Source organism: Ursus arctos, unplaced genomic scaffold (assembly GCF_023065955.2).
Source record: "Ursus arctos isolate Adak ecotype North America unplaced genomic scaffold, UrsArc2.0 scaffold_19, whole genome shotgun sequence".
NCBI classification, from domain to species: domain Eukaryota; kingdom Metazoa; phylum Chordata; class Mammalia; order Carnivora; family Ursidae; genus Ursus; species Ursus arctos.
The window spans coordinates 2,306,248-2,321,807 of NW_026622863.1; the positions used below are offsets into that span (position 1 = coordinate 2,306,248).

The 15,560-nt window shown below is 51.2% G+C and overlaps 1 long non-coding RNA gene across 1 annotated transcript in view; it reads left to right on the top strand.

Annotated features, from left to right (window-relative positions):
• The window catches only part of LOC130544072 (uncharacterized), a 296,307-nt gene that overhangs the window by 17,193 nt on the left and 263,554 nt on the right, over nucleotides 1-15,560 (top strand). Inside the window, exon 3 of the long non-coding RNA XR_008960024.1 lies at nucleotides 9,024-9,176. This is a non-coding gene — a long non-coding RNA (uncharacterized LOC130544072). The remainder of the gene's footprint in view (nucleotides 1-9,023; nucleotides 9,177-15,560) is intronic.

Consider the following 15,560-nt stretch of genomic DNA (forward strand, 5'->3'; position numbering starts at 1 on the left):
TCCAAATCACATCTCCCCTTTCCGGTCCTGGTCGCCTGACATGCTCAGCCATAAAATACTCAGCTCCCAACTTGTGGTCCTCTCTGATTCCTCTCCGCTCAGATGACAAGTGTGGAGCAGAGCCATCGCCTCATTCCTTCCATTTGAATTTGGTCATGTTAAAGACTGATTTTCAGAAGGCAAAATCATGACCCTCATACACAGACAAAATGAACACATGCAGAATTTTATTTAGGTCACTAATAAGTTGGTAAGATGGTAAAGCCTGTCGAGAGGAGAATGTGAAGAACAGATGTGTCTGTAGGCAATCAGGAAACAGCAGTGGCGCTCTCCCAGGCACACGCCTGTTTATGCCTCTCGGGCAGAACACGTGTGTCTGAACGAGCTGCGTCCCCGCAGGACAGTTTGTTTGCACTTCCGTGGGCGAGAATCGTCAGTGTTGTTCTGTGTTCTCCAACATCCAGGGCTGTTGCTCAGCCTCCTCTGGGCACCCAGTCTGCCTCCCGCCTCCTGATGAAGTGCCGCTCGTATGTTCTGTTGAGCCAGTGTCACTGATTCCGGTGAGACCGGCTCATCATCTTGGCCCATCTCAGAGTGTTTCACAGTTCTTCTAAACACTTCCTGCTTAAATCTGCTCAGCATAGCCACGTGGATGGGCTGCAGTTTCCAGACCTCGTTTTAGGAGAAGGGTAGGGAGAACACAGGCGGGCAAGGGGGCACCTCACTAGTTCAATGTAAATCTTCCAAAAATGACACTTTATTCCAGGGAATTCTTGGCTCAGAGTTGTTCTGTGGCTGCCTATCGTTTGTGTGATAATTCCCAGATACTCCCATGGGACATTTAAGCTCTTCCACACCCTGGCCGGGATACATGGTTAAATCTCAAAAACATTTGTTAAAATAATATGAGGCAGGGATTAGAGAAGCACAGAAAGTGAAGGCCGTCAGCTTCCTTCAGCTCTCAAACCTTAGCATGGACCCTGGAAGAAGGAATAACCTATGTCCAGTCATCGATTCTTGACGGAGGGTCGGCTTGATGTTTATTAAAAATTGTGTAAGCATTTTATCAGAAATGCCCATTTCTTCCCAGAAGGGTGTTGTGAATAACATATAAGAAGGTTCTGTCCAAGACCAGGTTTGGGATAACTTTTCATCACCATCTCTCTAGAAGTTTTCTTGATGTATAAAATCACATTTATATTTGCATCTACGTCTATATAATTTTAAGCATAAATGGTATCATTTTCTAGCCATACCCCTTTTTTGATGCTTTTTTTTTTTTTTAAACATAAAACGTGTCCCAGCTCTTGTGAGGTATGGAATGTATCTAAGGGGGGAGGTTCGAGCCCCGTCTGGGGTCACAGGTGCGTCTTCTCACTCTGGCCCACGTGGCAGAGCACCCATTCTCTAGACGCACTGACAGTTATGTAACCACCACAGATTCTTCCGGTTTACTTTCCCACAACACAATTTCCCCCATCGGAGCCAGACTAATGCAGTGTCTTTCTGTAGAAATGTCTGCACCATTCCTGCTAAGGTATCTTCCCATTCACTGTACCAACATGAAAAATGTAGATACCACCCAAGGAGAGGAGGATGCCCCATGTGGGGTGGCTGTCCCCATGGGGACTGGTGCACACTGCCCTGCCTCTGCCAGTATGCCTGTCCCGCCTGTGCCTCTAAGCCATCCTTCAAGGCCCAGGTCAATTTTGATCTTCCTTAGGAAGCCATTCATGATGACAGTTATTAAAGTATCATTTTCAAGAAGTTAAAACCATGTCAAACATCTACTGACTCATTAGTCAGGGAGACAGTAAGAAGCGAATGCTGTGTACGCACTCGCATACACGTGTGCTCCCGGGGCACTGGGTTTCTCTTCCTGTCCTCCTTCCCTCCCTCTCCCCGACTTCTGTCCATAAATGAATCTATGCCACGAGCCGTGCAGCAGGCACGGAGAAGTCAGCAGTGAGTAGAACAGAAACAGTCTCTGCCTGTTGGAGCCTCTGGGTCACCATGAAAGAATTAACCATGTGTGTAACGTAACATTACAGGTGGAGGTCGGTGTCCAGAGGGAAAGCACAGATGCTGAGGGGTGGTAGCAGGGCTCTGGGCCCGGCGGGGGGGGGGAACCTGTCTTTGACAGTGAGCTTCCATGGGAGACTTGAGGGTGAGCGGCGGGTGTGATCACTCAGCCACATGGCAGAAAGGAGCCATTGAGGGCAGGATGGGCCAGTCATGCAGGCCCTCGTGACCTCCATTGCAAGTGCGGATTTGATTAGACATTCAGTAGGAACATAATTAACAAAACAGCAACCTCGCCTATCTGGGCTGCATTTGCGGGATGTCTTGTAGGAGGCAATAGACTGTAGTGGTGAGAGTGGGGGCTCTGGAGGCCCATCGTGGGTTCGGACTGGCTGCATCACCTACTGGCTGTGACCCCCCCTGTGCCTTTGACTCCTCATCAATACACTGGGCAAGGTAATAGGGCCCGCCATGTTGGACTGTGCAGCTAGGAGCTAACTCTGGCCAGTGCCCCGAGCCGCTCCTGACCCATGGCGCGCTCTGTATGAGGTGTTGTCACACTGTCTGTTGTCACACAGCTTTCCTTGGAAGGGCTGGAAGAAGGAGGCTTGAAGTTGTGTCTTCACAGGCAGAGGGGGGGTAGTCGCTGATTTATCGCGATACATGCCCAGCACTCCTCTTCCGCCCTGTCTCTGTGGTTGCGGCAGCCTGCTGTCCCACAGTCTGTGCGCTGAGTCTTGTGTTTCACAGTGGCGTGGGGACCGGATATTAGTCATCTGCTGGGGATGTGGCTAAATACAAGATAAATATTGTTCTCTGTGCTGGTGAGTTTCCCAGGCCCAGGGACTGGAGCGCCATGGGTGGCGCTGGGAGGCAAGAAGCATTTTGGATCCTGGAGCAGAGAGCTCTGGGTGGATGGTGCTCTTGGCAAGAGCCGGGATTGAGAATGGGGGATTAGAGACAGGACTCAGGCATACTCTCACACCAGAAAGAGGTTGACTCTCCACACCCTTCCACCTGAACCTCACTGTGCTGAGTTCGCATCCACATGACTCACTTCTCTGCCTAAAGCCTCGCAGTGGCTCCCACAGCTGCCAGTGTGAAAACTGAGATTGCACCGGGGCCTTGGCAGCATTGCCCAGCAAGCACCCCCTCTGTCACTGCTGCACCCCTGCCCTGTTCTGGCTCACTGCAGGCACCTCTGCACTCCCAAGCAGCCTTGTCCCTCCACCTTGGGGCCTTTGCTTGAGCTCTTTCCTCTGCCTGGGGACTTTTACTCCATCATTTGCCTGGTTAACTTCTACAGTGCTTAGATTTTAACTCACCTGTCACTTTAGCACCCCAAACCCCTGCACGTTGCAAGTTCTCTCTTCACCCCAGCCCTTTCTGCCATGGCGCTTCTAGAGGCCAGGATTCCATTGGTGTGCTTATTAAATTCCCATCTGCTTTGCTCATTGGGACAGTGGCATCATGGGGGCAGAGACCGGGTCTCTTTTGTTGATCATAGTGTCCCCCCTCCCCCCTAGCACCATGCCTGGCACACAGGAGGGCCTTAGGGTGTATTTGTTGACTGACTGGATATGGGAATGACTTCCAGGAAGAGAAATGGAGCAAGGTGGTGCTCTTTTGTGTGACCCTCCCTGACCACGAGTACTCGGGATGGGGAAGGGACACTTGGCTGTAGGTTGGCCAGATTCTCTCACTTAGAAATTTGGGGTTTGGAGACACTGCTCTCTAGGGGTGGCTTGAATGGTGGGTGCATCACTTGTGAGCCATGGGGCACTTATATCCTGCTGTGCACACAGAGAACCAGAGAAGGAGGGCTTGGATTTGCAGGGATAGAAGACAGGACTCCCTGTGGCACTGGTCCTCCTTCATGTCCCACCAGTGCCAGGGTGCCAGGCCGGCCCCATGAGCTTTTATTGATGCTAAATTTCCATTCGGACCCTCACGACTGCTCCCAGCTTCTTTCCAGGATGGCGTTGGCTCCCCCTCCACACTTACACCTTATAAACCATTGCCGTTACCCGACTGGGGCTGCTTATGTGGGGCGGTGCATGGCCCCTGGGGATGGAGAGTAAACAACTCAGCAATGTTTCCCTGCCCGCTTCCAGCTTTTGTTTGGTCTCAGAAGAAATAAAACCACAGACTTGAAGGTGCTCTGTGATCTTCTGCACCAGTGGCTTTCTTTATAAGGTGTTATGCAGAATCTGCGTAAATCCAAACTCTGCAGTGGGGTCGGTGTTTCTCAACAGCTGCTGGGTGGGTTTAGGGTGAGATGTACCCACCCCATATCCCCAACCTCCTGAACAAATATAGACTCCAGAGCTTGCTTTCCAACACGGCGCTCATTTACAAGCCAGGTAGCTGGTCACGGCCAGCTGCTTGGACCGCTTCTTCCCCCACACCCTGTCCCCACCCCAGCTCTATGGAATAGCGTAAACGTGGGGGGTTATTGAAAGGAGGAAATCCAAGCCATGGAGAGGGCAGTCGTGGGCCTCTGGGTCAGCTCAGCCAGGGCAGAGTGAGAAATGGCTTTCTCTCTCCTCCACCTCTCTCTGCACGCCACTCTTCTCTCACTCTCTAAAACTGCTTCCTCCACACGGGGGCACAAGAGACAGCATCGGTGCCTTCATCTCAGGCTGCCGGGGGCCACACATGAGAGGGACCTCTACTCCTTCTCACTGCTGTGCATAGTCTCAGGGAAGCAGTCTGATTGGGTCATGGGGTCTCCCCTGAGCCAATCAGCCATGGCCATGGAGGCGGAGTCTTGGAAGAAAGGAGGGATGCCAGGGCCACAGGCCTAGAGACCCCAGTGTGTGTCTCTGACACGGTCCTGCTACTACCTGGGCCCTGGGGGCTCGAGCAGATGAGCCCACAGCACCTCCAGCTGACCACTCAGCAGCTCAAGGACCCCAGTGTCCCCCGCCCTCCAACCTCTGGCAATGAGGGCAGGGACCAAGAGACCAAGGGTGGTAAAGAACTTGTCTACATGCTCCTTTCTGCCTTCTTGGACCTCTTTACTACCAGCCTTGCACACAGTCCAAAGGAGTTGCTAATGTCGGGCTCCCAGGATTATCTGTGAATGTGCGCAGGAGTCCATTAAGCCTCATATTGGCCTGATGTGCTTGTCACCAAGTCCTGTCTGAGCTGTCCCTGTTGCCCACTGCACTCCACGTGTGGTCTCTCTGATACTCACACTGCCGGCGTACATGCTTTTCTCCGTGGTGCCCAAATTTCAAAAGATTGGACCACTGAAACATTTTCCGTAAGTTTCCTGCAAATTAAGTGAGTGGCAAACCTTGACAGGAACTGAGGTGAGTCTCTGTATGTCTTTATTTCACTTAGCGGGGCGCGTCCATATGTTTGCTGCAGGAGTAGCTATGTCCTTGATCACAGCTGCTGCCCCAGCTGGGCCGGAGTTAAGACAGTGCATGGTGTGTAACTCATGGCCTTCCTAGAATCCCCCAAGCTCTGAGCTCTGAAGTACGTCCGGCCCCAGAGCCTGCAGGTAAGGGATTGTGGACCAGTGATAGTCCTGCATCCTTGGCAGAGTGCTGGAAGCTTCATAGGGAGTGACGATGGACCAGAACTCTGAGGGCGGTTCTGACGCTGAGTGCAGTAAGACAGAGGAAGCCTGGACAGTGAGCCTGGAGCGAGGAAATCCTCCCACAGATGGTAGCTCTTAGCATTACGTGGTCAGATCTTTGCCGCCCCCTCTGCCGCCTGGGCTTCATCACAGCCCCCTCACAGATACAAAAGCTGACGTAACTTGCCTCACATCACCAAGCTGGGAAGCAGCCTTGCCAGGGTTGGCTGACTCCGGAGCACTTCTCGTCACCGTGTGACCTGTGGTACAGTGCCCTAGGGGCTGCCGGCTCATCGCGTGCTGGCCGGGCTTCCTCCCTTCAAAGTCATGGAATCGAAGTTAGCATTTCATGTGCCAGGGGGGTGCTCAGCAACTTTACGTGTTACCTACTCCCGTTCTCGCTACCACCCTATTAAGTGGGTGATCTCGTTATTCCCATTTCACAGCAGGAAATGGCACAGAGAGGTTAGGTAACTTGCCTGGGGTCACACAACCGGGAGGTGAGGCAGCCTTGATGAGAGGTCTTCAGTTTCGCCTCAGGGTCTGTGAGCTCATCCTGTTCACTGAGCTGCTCAGAGAGTGGAATGAAGCACCTGTACAAACAAGCCCCCTGCCGCATTTCCCCGCAGTGCCTCAGCCTCCAAAGCCCCCACACAACGTAACACAGTGGGAAGGCGCGGTCCCGTGTGTGATGGTGGCTCAGACAGGTCGAGGTGCTAGCAGAGGGCACACTGATAGTGGGGCGTGTGCTGTCTCCCCACACTTCTGGGGGTCATGTGACCAGATTTCGGGGGGCTGGAAAGAAAGAACGAAGGTGGACGGAAGCTGCCTGTGATTACGACGACCGTGTGTGTCTGCTCCTCAACCGCTGGTCTCACGCCTGACGGAGCACAGGAGGGATGTCTCACGCACCACGGCAAGCCAGTGGTTTACTGCCGCTCACATCACAAAATGAGACAAGAAGACTCTTGATGGCAGAGCACACCATTGCTCACAAGCAGTCTTGCCCAAAACTTCAAACCTGAGCTCGATCAGGCCTCTTGATCCAACCTCTGATTTACAGGAAACCCAGAGGACAGAAAAATGGGTGGAATGATGTCATGGAGGCGCAAGCAGCCGAACCCGGACTGTGGGAAGCCTGTGAGGCGAGCAGTGGGGTCTGCAGTCTCTCTGTCGGCTGCTCTTACCCCCACGCCCGTGTGTGTACCCAGCACAAGTTACCTCGCCTCTCCATGCCTCAGGTTACACCCACTTCCTACACCCATTCTCACACACGCACACACGTACGTGCATGTGTGTATGTCTCTGTGCGAGAGAGAGGGAGAATAATCCATGTAATTTAAAGGCTTAAAAGTCATAGCAAATGATTTTAATTTGTGGCCCTTATTTGGATTCTGATACAAACTATTAAAAAACGATTCCTAACATGATGAGAAATTAGGAATGTGAACGCTGGCTAGCTGTGTGATGAGATGGAACAGTGGCTGTTTTCTAGGTGGGACAATGGTACTCGAATCTGGATGAACAGGGTCGGGGGAACAAGATCAGACAGGAGTTGATCATTTTGGAAGCTGGAAGCCAGGTGACGGGTCCATCGGGGTTAATTGTAACTTTCTTTCTATTTTTGCGTATGTTTAAATTTTTCCATAACAGAAAGAAAAGAAGGAATATGTTTATTTGCCTGAAGCAGTACTGCTTTGGAAAACAATTCCAGTGATATAAAAGCTAAGTAAAACATAAAATTTCCTCTTTCTTCCAGTTGTTCCCCGTCCAGGTAACCACTGGCTCCAAATTTAGACTTTCCAGTGCCTGCATAAACAGCCACATATATTCATGCTTTTTTACACAAACGGGATTATGCTATACACACAGGGCTGTGACCTGCTTTTCTCACTCGGCCGCATATCGTGGGCCGTGCTTTGCATCCGAGCCCCATGTCTTTCTCTGCAACCACATGGTGTTGCTGGGTACGGCTGTCCCATAGCTGATTCCACCATCCCCTCTGGGCAGACTTTTCAGCTGCCACCATGAGCCCCGTGTCTCAGCGACTCTGCTTGTTCATGGGTCCTGGCGCATCCGTGCGAGGGTTTGTATAGGACGGATTCCTAGAACTGCAGGGGTGAGACACAGGCTGCCAAAATGTCCCCAAAAGGTTGTCCTCTGCCGACGGGAAGGCGGTGACCTGTGTCCCTGCTTTGCCTTCAAAGTGCTGTGGACTTCCTCCCGATCATGGAAGCAGTACCTGCGTTTTGAAGGAATTTGGAAACACCAAGAAATGGAAGGAGGAAGTGAGCATCAACCAGAATTCCGTAGTCTGTCCCTACTGCTGCTCAGCCACACTGCTTTGCAGCGCGTGCGGCCGGACGTCGTGCCGCAGCGACCACTGCTGCGTGTAGACCGTTAGCCGCGTTGTGCTCGTTTCCTCAGGAGATATTCAGATAGCAGGAGTGATTGAGTGAAAGCTTTTGGCTAATATTAGGATTCTTGGGCTGTGCCACCAGAATGAATAGGAGAATGTGTGTGTTTCGACTACCACAGGCAGTGTGCTGAGGGGTCCTGTCTTAATACATCTCAGCCAGGATCGAGTGTTACCGTGAAGGAACTTTCTCTCTGTTGCTCCTTTGCAAGGAAAGGTTAGACTCTGCTCTTCCACTGTTCCTCCTTTTGTTGATGCTGTGAGGGCTGTGAATTAATTACTAATGTGGTTAATGACACAGAGCCTGACTTCAGGCTGCTTGGGCTCACATCCGGTTTCTCCTCTGCAAACTGGGGTTGTCACTGTATCTATTATGAAGTGAGGTTGTCCACAGGAAGGGCAGGGCCCGGTTCTGGACACAGGGTGGGTGCTGAGCTGTGACGACCATGATGCCATGTACAGGAGAACATGAGAGTGGAACCGTGGCACATAGGGTACAGCTGACAAGATGTGGCCTAAAAGGGGATGTTAGATCAGATGCTGGCACTTAGGGTTGCATGTGAGGTGCCAGTGGAGATGTGGTGGGTGAAGTCCTCTGCCTCCAGGGAGCACTCCCTGAGGGCTTCCTGGTAGCGGCAGCAGTTGAGCAGAGCCTAGAAGGACCAGCACAGGGCAGCAGTAGAATGAGGTCATGCAGGACCACAAAGGATGCTTCTCTCTCTCTCGGCCCATGATTGCTTTCAGTGGGCAAAGTGGCCATCCTGAGGGCTGGGGGAGTGTGGGGCCTGGACAGGGACGGCTGTGCAGCAGAACCAACTCAGTGTCATGGGGCAATTTTGTTTTGAATAATTAACTAACATAGCTGGGGAGCAAAGACAGAAAAATGTGGAAAAGTACTTTCCAGTGGGGGAAAATGAGAATTTGCTGTTTTTCTAGTTGCGTTAGTGCTGACAGGAATAAAGCTCACAAGTGTCACACGATGACTGTGTTTCTCAGGGATGCTCGTGTATGTAAAGCATGAAGAGTGGGCAGTGACGGCTCTGCCACCAGCAGGAGTAGGGGCCAGCATCAACAGTGCCATCCTGAGGAGTCTCCGGCAGCTACACATCCCACGGAGCTCGTCCTGTGGCCGGCTGGCTTTCCCAGAAGGTACGGGCAGCAGCCGCGCAGCGCTCCCAGGGGGCAGGCGGGCAGTGGGGCTGCTGACTCCAACGGCACAAGGGCCGAGGCACCTGAGGGGCAGGTCCTGAGAGTGATCCTGGGCCCCGAAGATAGTGGTGGAGGGTTACTGAGGGCAGGTGTCTGAGGGTGAGGGGCTGTGGGCTCGCCTCTAAGGATCCAGCTGGTCTCTGGTATTTACTGTGGTTTGGACAAACTCCTTAACCTCTTGGAGTCTGTAAACTGGGTGTAATAATGCCCACCTCACAGTGATAATAAACAAACAAGGGAATGTGCCATCCTGGGGGTCCAGTGCTGCACACTGTCCCAAAACAGGGGACTTTAAACAGTAGCCTTGTGTGGAGGCCCAGCGTTCTGTTGGCTGCTGGGGCTCAGCTGGGCCGCTCCTCCAGTGGGTGGGTGGGCTCGCTGGGGTGGTGGCTGGACTGTGGCCGAATGCAGTGTGGCTCTCTGGCGCGGCTCTCTCATTTTCCAGGGCCCCTTCCCACAGCCGTTCTCTCCAGCCGCAGGGCTCTCCTGCCGGAGATGCAGGGCTCCTGGTGCCAGGTCTTCCTAATACCTGGGTCCGGACAAGCCACGCATCACTTCCTCCACACGCTGTTGGCCAAGCAGGCACAAGTGCAGCCGAGTCCCAGGAACAGCTGTGAGCCTTGACTCTGGCTCGTACAGGCTGGCGCAGAATGGTTTAGGGCCATTTTGGAGGTCACCTTGCTTGGGGGCTTTGCACTGGGCTAGCACACAGGTGCTGGGCTCCGACAGGTTAAACACTGAAGTTCGGCCACACTTGTGTACGTAGAACTGCTGCTGCCCAGAGGCCCCGGGCACCGGGCAACTGCTCTGCTCTGCCCCGGGACCACCCCTCCCCATCTTCTCATGATCCAGGCGCCATGGGGTAGTGCTGGGTGTCGCAGGGGTCCTGAGACCCATCCGGTGCATTCTTACCTGCTGGTGCCCATAGCTTGATGGTTGCGAAGTCGTTGAATATTGCTCTGCAGGGTAGTCTCTCTTTAATAGGCGTTCAGTGAGCGGGAACTTCTTTCATTATTACTAATGGTTTTTTGTTTGTTTGTTTTTTGCTGTTATTTCAAGGGGGGTGGTAACCAGGGGTTGTGCCTTTGAGAAAAAGTGGACGTGCTTTCAGTCTCCAGAAAGTCAACATGATTCAGCTTTCCTTTTGGAAAATGCCCTGGTCGTCAAATAAGATCAGTGCTTCCTACTTGATTTTCTCCCTGGTCAAGGGGACTAGGGCCTCACGCTGCAGGACGCCTCCACACAGAAGAGACCTCTGTCCTGGCAGCAGCCCGTCGGTTTCCCTTCTCTGATGGCGTGTTCCTGGGCAAGCCACGCTGCTCCAGACCTGGGCCTCATCCCAGCCCTTCCAGCCTGTTTCCTGAGCTTGCTGACAGAGCCGTCTGTGCAGCGCTCGGGCGTGCATTCCAGGCCGTCTTGACTGCGAGGCCGTTTCTCCGGGCCCAACTTCAACAAACACAGACAGACCACCACAATCCAACCCGGCTCTCGATGTGGGGCTGGCACCGCAGGCCTTGGCGGTGGGGAGCGTGAGTCGCTTGTGGCCAGGGCAGCAGATGTGGGCCTTCCGAACAGCGCCAGCCCCACAAGCAGGAGGAGGCAGCCTGGGGCCGAGAGCGGGGCTGAGTCGTCTGGGGGCAGTGGCCTCTGCAGATGCGGAGCGGGGGTCCCTCCTCTCTGGCTGGGCTGAGGCTCTGATGGTGGGGGCCCACATCGGAATGTCGCCGTGCTCCCTGTGATTTCCATGGCTGCGGCCCAAAAGCAACCTCCAGGCAGATGGGAAAATCTGCCTTTTTGTAGGAACATGAAAAATTCTTTGAAAACAGCTCATCTCTGTGTCCTGTTTGGAAAGGTAGGAGGCCTGAGAGATGCCAGCCGCCTGCTCCACCAGGGCGCCAGGTCTGGAGCAGAGGAAGGGGAATCTGGGCCTTCCTCGGAGAGTTCACAAGAATTAAACTAGTGTGCAGAACACGTCCTGTGGAGAACGGCTAATGCCTGTAATATGTTACCAAAGGCCTCACTCTTTGCAGGTCTTATAAAGACAATAACCTCACAGTTTGGGGAGGATGCTCATTCTTGTTCTTTGTGAGGAGTTGACATCATTTGCGTGATGCATGCCCCCGCCCCCAACTGTGGCAGAGCCTGCCCTTGAGCTCCGATCTCGGTCCCACAGGCCTCCATTGGCTTCAGTTCTCAATGCAGCCTCCATTTCTGATCAGCCAACTTGCGTGGAGACCCCCGCGTCGTCCCTGGACTCCACAGCCCCACATTCGCTGCGGTGTATGAGGGACATTTTAGATTCGTGGTGTTCTCTCGTGACACTGACGAGTATCTGAAGGGTGTGATGCCCATCTCACTGAAGGCAAGACTGGTGGGTGGCTCTGGGTTTGTGGGGGGCACGGGGTCCCCACCATCCCAGGCCAGGAGCTTGTCACTTAACACTGTCTCTAGACCACTTTGCAGGTGTTTTGTGATTATGCCAAAGGTAATGAACTTTTCGGTTTTAATGGTATTTTATTGGCTTTAATTTGTTGTAAAACAAATTAATTGGCTTTAAGGCATTGAATTAATTTATTGTAAACTAGTGGCTTCGTTTTTTTTACTGGCTTACGTGCCTGGTTTTAATAATGGTTTGTATGTTACCCCTGTTTGGTCGGGGTGTCGCGTCCATGGTGGTTGGATGTTTGCTGAGGCCTCCTGTCTCCCTCCTGCTCAGCTCCTCATCACTGGCTTGCCTTCTGCTTGAGAGTAAACTGTCACAACTCGTGTGCTCAGGCAGACCACCCCGACCGGGCCTCAGTACTGGAGCTTGTTTTCAGAAATTTGGCGAGAAGAAGGTCAGGGTGCAGCTGGAAACCACAGAGGCTTGTGTCGTACGCTGACTTTCTTATGTGGGATTTAAAAAATTATAGAAATATTGGTGTGCTGTCTCAGTAGCGCCAAGAATCAGAGTGAAATTGAGGGAAAAAAGTTTATTTGTATAATGCCGGTTCCTAGGGGTTCCCTGGATGTGGGTACATCTCCAGCTCAAGGACACGCTGGAGTGAAATGATGAATTACATGCGTTTGGGTTTATGTAAATCAGACGGAAGTGCAGCGCTGCCGCCATCTCTGACGTGCACTGCAGTGGGGTGATGACACAGCCATGCTGTCCACGGCACCCACAGCCTCATCCCCTTCGCAGAGAGTGTGACCCAGGTTCAAATCCCAGGTCTGCCACTGAGCAGCAGGGTGTTCTTGCAACACTTACCCTGCGAGCCTCGGTTTCCAAATCTGTGCAATGGGATGATGATGTGGGCTGGAGAGCTGGCAGCTACAAAAATGTCCAGCATGGTGTGAACCAGATCTCAGGGAGGCTGTATTATAAAGGGCTGGTGGGGTCCTGCTCTGGGGGAAAACACCTAGTGGAAAAGCGTGTTCCCCTCACATATGACGAGCCCTCTGTCAGTGCTTTGAGTTGGCAAGGTGATAAAATGCTCAGAACACCATGAATCCTCAGCTCTGTGTCCACGAGAAACCAAGTGCCATGAGTGGCGGGCAGCTCTTCTGTTTCTCATTATTTCTTTGAATGGGAAGTGAGATTGTTTTTGTCCAGAGAGGGCGACTGTCTTTGTCCTCAGGTGCACGCTTCAGGACCATGTGTCAGCTTAGTCAGTAAAATGGACAAAATGGTTTTATTCTGGCTGAATTATGGCTGGGGTAAAAACAATAGTGATGAAGTCCACATACACCAGGTGGAATCATCAGTCCCGCTCCCTCCACAGTGTGACTTTGGGCAAGGCACCTCCCCTGTCTGAGCCTCAGTGTTTTTATCTGTAAAATGGGGATAAAACTACCTCCCTTGGAGGGTTCCCTGGAGGATCAGCAGGATCATATGCCCACTGCACGTAGGGATGTAGAGAGTCAAGGCAGATGTTAGGTTATGTTACCATCAACAGCCTGGCATTTCCATGAAGGGCAAATGGGGAAGAAACATCTTGATGAACTTTTAACAAAACATGTAAGGAAACTTGGAGGAGAGTCTCCTTGGGGAGCAAGCTCTTTCAAGCATTGAGGCCTGGGTGGAGAAACTCCCCCGGAGGAGAAATTTGCAGCCTCTCTAATGCTATTTGGGGCTACAACTGAAGATGAGAAAGGGAAGGGAGTATTTCGAATGGACAGATGAGAGCAGTAACTAACATCTGCTGGGCAGTTTTTAGCAACACTTTAATTCTGTTACCTCACAGAATCCTGTCAGGGACCAGATGAGGTGTGACTTCAGGGACCACACTCTTCCTCTCTGCTTTGGTGCCAGCTGGTTTTGCAGGAACACTGTCCAGACGGCATATGGTTTGACTTGGCTGAGGATGGATAGTAGGGCCATTACATACAGTTGCTCAGGTTGTGCGCTGCACAACCCTAGGGGCTCTGTTCACATCACAGATATAGTTATGGATGCTTGCTCTCGTACTTTTGGGGCAGATGCTAGTAAAATGACTTGTTCCAACAAAAATGACCATTTTCTGATGGATTGAAGAAGGGGCACACTTTGCTAATTCTCACCAATGTTCTATATGGAATACTAGTGGCACAATTATTGGATGCAGTCACTGCCTGCTTCACCTGCAGGGAGGGATTCCACGTTCTAATGGGTAAGCTGGGATCGTTATATTTTCTCTACATCTGGTAGCAAAGTACCTTCAATCAAGTGTGACCTTGTTGGCAGGCATCCACAAAAGGCAGGAAGCATGGCGATTAAGAGCAGGGATCACATCCAGTTGGCCTGCGTTCAAATTCCAGCTCTGCCACCTACTAGCTGTGTGTTTTTGGGCAACCTGCTTAAACTCTCTGTGCCTTAGTTTTCCTATCTGTAAAATAATGACAATGACAGTAGCCATTTCATGAGTCTTGAATGAGTTAGTATATGTAAAGCATCTAGAAGTGTTAGCTGATTTTATTAAAATGGCTAAAGGGTGGTTTTGAGAATGTGAGCTGACCCCAGTTTCCACAGAGTGACCATCACTCACTGACAGCTGATCACTTGTTAGTTCCTGCATTTTCATGCAAGAGGTGGGTTTACAACTGGGCAGCCATCAGGAGAAGGCCGAGACATTTAGCTTGTGCCCTTTGTTCGAAAGAGGATTGATTCAGTCCAGTTCGGGCCCTGCCATGATTGCCTAACAGTGTCGACTGCACATTTTTACTGCCTAGATTTTGCTGTAATTTTGTAGATGGAATTTCATAAAGGGTTTTATATATTCTATAGTGATCATTAAGTTTGCAGTATTTAAAAATAGATGTGTAAAAGATACACAGTACAGGCTATAAAACACCCTCAAATGGCATTAAAATGGGAATGAATCCATTCATTTGGGTTCAGCTGAATTTATCTTGTATTTTATTTTTTTTTAATATCCAAAGAGCTGTAGAAGTAGGTTATTGAGTAGGAAGTTGGCCAGGCCAGCACTCTGTACCATGTGGGCACTTGCGAGCACTGGCAAAGCCCTCGGAATTTGATCCTGATTGAAATGCAGTCATTTCTCCACCTGCAAAAACAGTTTTCTCCAGCAAACCTGGGGATGGGGAGAGGGTTTATTCACTCCTACCCTCTCCAGCATGGATCTTTCACTTTGCATTAGGCTCAATGCCCTCACATCGATGCTTTCATAATGGAACCTTTGGAAAATATTCAGTATGTTTGTGTTTCTAAACTTAAAAAAAGTGTTTTGCCCTGGTATTTCCCATCAGTCTGTGATGAAATGAGCCATGTGGAATTGAACTCAGCATATTTGGGGTCTTGCAGAACCTCCGGGACCTAGTAGGTCTGCACAAACTCTGTGAAATCTATAGATGAATGTATTCTGGCTGGTACATGTAGAAGGTGGATTTCCAGATGTCAGAGTGAAGACACTTGGTGGAGGCCATAGCATGACAGGCATGAGCCAGGACCTAAAGGGGCAGGACAGAGGACATGGACATGGCCAGCCCTGGCATCAATGCCATCATTTCTCAGCTGTGGGACAATGAACAGGTCTTATAACCTCACTGAACCTCAGCTTTCTCATCTGCAAAATGGTAATAATCTTATCCTGTGCTTCTCAAGGTTTCCAGAAGAATTAAATGAGTGAATGAAGGTAGAATGTGTAAGATTAAATGTACATGGTCAGTGCTCAGTATGCTAAGTTGTTGATAATAATGATGATATAATGGTGATAATGGTACTAGTGGTGCTAGTGATGATGATGGTGATGGTGTTGATGGTGATGATGATGGTGATGATGATAGTGGTGATGGTGGTGATGGTGGTGATGGTGATGGTGGTGATGATAGTGGTGATGATGGTGG